Below are 4206 nucleotides of genomic sequence, written 5' to 3'. Positions count from 1 at the left end.
GCTCCGCACCCATTGGCTTCGGCACACCCTGGCCCCAGCGCTGCCCGGGGGGGACGAATTCGGCCGCCGATTCGGCCCAGCTGCTGCCGCTCGGCGAGACGCCCCGCCTCTTACCTACCGTCCCCCAATGGGAGACAAGGGTGGGACGAAGGATGGCCAATAGGAAGGCGCCCTTCCCCGTCCTCTCTCTCTCTCTGAGGGCGAGGCGGCGGGCGTGGCGGAGCCGCCATAATGGGGCGGTTGTGGGCTTGTGTGGCTGTGCTTAACCCGAGGCTGCCGGGGCGGCAGCGCCCGGAAAGGAGCCGAGGCTCTGAGTGCTGCAGTCAGGGCTCGTCCTTTCAGCAGCAGCCCTCGGGTGTCCAGGCGCTGCCATAAGACAGAGTGTACCCCTAGGAGCGAGCTGCCTGCTACAGCCTCCCCTCACGGGTAGTGACCATCCTCACAGCCGGGCGCAGGAGGGTTATAGTGCCGGTGAACGGCGGATTTAAACTGCTCGCTTGAAAGTGCCTGCCTTTACACCCGTAATTTACGTTTTTACACGCACTGGGATTGAGGCACCGGCGTTTTGAAGGTGTTTAAATGCTTATCCACAGCCTTCAGTAAATGGGAAGGTTATGAGAGAGTGCACGTCCCGATTGGAATGAAAGGTAATAGGGGAGCATAGAGGAGTAAATCGAGAAACCAGAGGAAATGGCCACGGCATGGTTCTTTGGAGCTGCGTCTGACCTCGGCTCGGTTTATAGATGAGGGATGAACAAAGGAAAACTACAAGTGTTGTCACATTATTTGCTACGGGTGTGAGAAGTTTGTGTTTTCAGAGCGCAAGCCTTTCGGTTGGAAGTTGAAACCTAGCATGATAGTAAGCAAAACAGTCCTGTGGACAGATGAAACTGTTCCTCTGCCAGCACACAGACCACTCCTGTGCCTCTGCTGCTCCCATCGCTTTATCAAGCGTCAGGTAAGTGAAATTTAGGTTCTGGCAGCTCTTGCTCATCATCTGTGGAGGCAGAGGCACGAACTGGAGTCATGGTAAAATTCCCTCTGCTGCCGCCGTCACTTAGGGAGAACCTCAGGCGCAGGCACGGCGAGGATTTGCAACAGAGCTTCACATCCCTCTTTGCTTCGTGCCATCCGTGATGATCCTGCGTGCCAAAGGAATGAAGGGTAAGGTGGCAGTGGAGGAGATGTGAGGTACAATAAGTGACCTGCCCCCCAGTATGTCATTGGTGAAAATGGAGGGGTTTGCAGATTCCAAATCTAAGCTGGCTGTTACATTCTTTACCCTGAATTTCCTACACAATATTGGTGACAAGTGATACACTTTCCTTATACCCGTAACCCGTATGTTGAGCCACTCTTACAGTCGTAACTCTTATTTTGAGCCACTGCACAGAAACAAGTTACATGTAGAATTCCTCAGCACCCCAGAGAGCTGCCTATCAAACCACGGCAGCTGTCCCCTGCCAAGGTAAAGTCAGTCAAAGAAACTGATAAACTCTGTGCTTGGATGCACTCTTCACTAGCACAGCATCAGAGCTCTTTAGAAATTTATCTCAAAGTCTGTGTCTATCTCTGGTCTTTGTGCTGAGTTCCTTCCACTGGACGCTAGATCCATCTGGAGTTCTTTTTAAATGGGAATTTCTCTGATGAATTGAATCCTTTGCACGTTGTGTGCTCAGCTGTTTGTCAAGTTTGTTTAATATTAGGAGAAGGAGCAGTTTTGATTGCTCTCAGATTTTTCAGCTGACAGTAGTTTTACACCCCTTTTATGTGGACCTTACATATCTGCCACAAATCTGGGATAATAGTAGAAATATCTATCAGCTGTTTTAAAACACTTCACATTTTCAAAGCCAAGGCATTGACAATGTGAACTGTGCTGCTCTTCACCTTGCTGGTGGCCAGCCAGTCCATCTGAGCCTGCTCAGAGTAAGCACTGAGCCAGCAACAAGCATGTTGCAGTGAAAGCCCTGCCTTGCCCTAAATCTGTGCAGGCAAAGGTAAATTGTTTTCTTTTAGCAGCTGAAGGGATGAGAACTGGTTTTACAAGCCCAGTTGTCCTTTCTCAGCAGCTTTGGAAGCTAAACTTGCAGATTTTTTTCGTCTCTTAATAGTGCTGCTCTTGAGTATGAAGGGCTCTGAGTGAAGATTACATTAACATGAACTACACAGGCCTGAAGTTGAGACAAATAAATTCCTTGCTTCTTTCCATGTTCTCCCTGGGTCCTCCCTTTCTCTTGCACCTTGTTGGACAAGTGCAAAGAGCTGTAGATCGTGTACAAGTCAGGAAAACTGCATGTATTGCAACCTTCCTGAAAGCACAAGAACTGGTGGCTCTCTCTAGAGCCAAGGAGCTGTGAAACCCAGGGAACGCACATTCTGCCTGCCTCCTTTGTAGTTTTCAGAGGCAAAAATCTAGCTCAAGTCAGTGATCCTTCTCTGTACCCAGAAGTCGGTTATAGGAAGACCAATAGTTGTTCCAGTCTCCTGAGAGTTACTACTGTACGCATTCAGTCAGGATGTCCCTTCATGTGTTTTTTCCTAGCTGCATCACAAGAAGCATCTGATCTGAGGCTGAGTTTTAAAAGAGTCTTTGAGCAAAGCCCCCATTCATATGCCATTAAAAATATTTCTTCTTCTTTTTCTCTTTTTTAGACAGATCTGTAAAGTCATTTCCCTGAAGGATCTCTCACAGAAAATGTCAAGTATGCCCATTCCTAGGAAAAGCATGTGACAAGCTACATCCCAGCTTTTTGACTTGGGAGATCAGTGTCTCTCACCAGAAGCCGTTGTCTCCAGGCTGATGGTTGTTCTGAACTACACAGGGACATTCTGTGGGATTGACCTGATGTGCTCCATTTTAGTGCTTGGACATTTGCAGTAGGAGATCTCAGGGAGTTTTTGGTGATAAACTGTTACAATCCTCCAAATATATCCAAGGAATTGTGGCTGGTTTATTTCAGGAGGTATAAATAATACCCGGAAATCGGGCTGCTGACACAAATTCAAACACTGAGATGCTCCCTTGGCTTTCAAAGGGAAACAGGCACAACACCGTCTGTCAAAATAACATTAAAACCTCTCATGCTTACACAGAAAATACGGACAGGGTCAGGGCCAGCATATCTGAGGTTTTATGCTAGAATAGACAGTACTTTCCAAGAGTCTTGCTCAGCTGATTGCACTCTGTAAATCTGCAGTCTCTCAAGGAAAGGTTGTTACTGAACATCAAAGTAAACGTCCTTCTCATAACTGAAGGAGATCTGCTCACTCATGAGATCACTTAGCAAGCAGCCAGGGCTCATGATGATGTGCCACCTCTGGGTGGGTATCACATATTGGTGTCACATCAGTAAAGAGTGATCCCACACTGGTGTATCTATGAAGCTTCAGCTCCAACTGGACAGTTCAGAGTTACGCTCCAGTACTGAAGAGCATGGCATATCCTTCTGTCTAAACCAGGAAGAAAATATGGATCCAAAGTCCCCTAGACTGCAGACTGTTGATCTGACTCTTGGGTGCACACCTCCATCACAAGGGGATGCTAACCAGTTGTGTTGTGAACATTCATTCAGTACATGTCTCCCATGATGTTGCATACGTGAGATCATCTCCTGGTCCATTCATTCTGGGGTCCACAGAATCATAGAAGATGTGTGTTGATGTATTAGATGGGTAGATGACTGCTCGCTAATGTATGTAGAAATGAGCTAAACATGAGACCAGGCTCAAACAGACAAAGCCAAGGTGGTGAGAAGGGAATGGGAGTTAAATCTGGTTAAGTGTACAGTCACAAAGCAATCAGTGACACATCCAAATCAATGCAATGCAAACAAAGGCTTGCTTTTAAGCACAGGCCCTTTGCAGGCCCATGAAGCAGGAGCCGGACTGCTCCAGTGGATGTGCCTCCAGCCTGTCTGGGGGCAGGAGCAGAGCTGCCCTGGTGCCCTCTGGATCACTGTCTCAATCAGACAGTTCTCCTGCCTCCTTATATATATGTTTTATGAAGTTTTGTTAAAGAATCAAATGCCTCCTTAGGAGACAAATGCACTGTACCTTTAAGGTTGTTGATATCTCTTTGGCATTCCAGATCTTGGGACAAATCCTTCAGACAATCCCAGGCTCTGAGAAGTCAGCAGACCTGTTCATGTGACTTGGAAAACTGTGAGTTAACACTGCTCTGCTCTGTGTCGAGTCAATGATAAA

This window comes from Pezoporus wallicus, unplaced genomic scaffold (genome assembly GCF_028554395.1).
Source record: "Pezoporus wallicus isolate ANWC-B61680 ecotype Strahan unplaced genomic scaffold, APGP_CSIRO_Pwel_v1 contig_7339, whole genome shotgun sequence".
Taxonomy (NCBI): domain Eukaryota; kingdom Metazoa; phylum Chordata; class Aves; order Psittaciformes; family Psittacidae; genus Pezoporus; species Pezoporus wallicus.
This window is presented reverse-complemented; position numbering follows the sequence as displayed.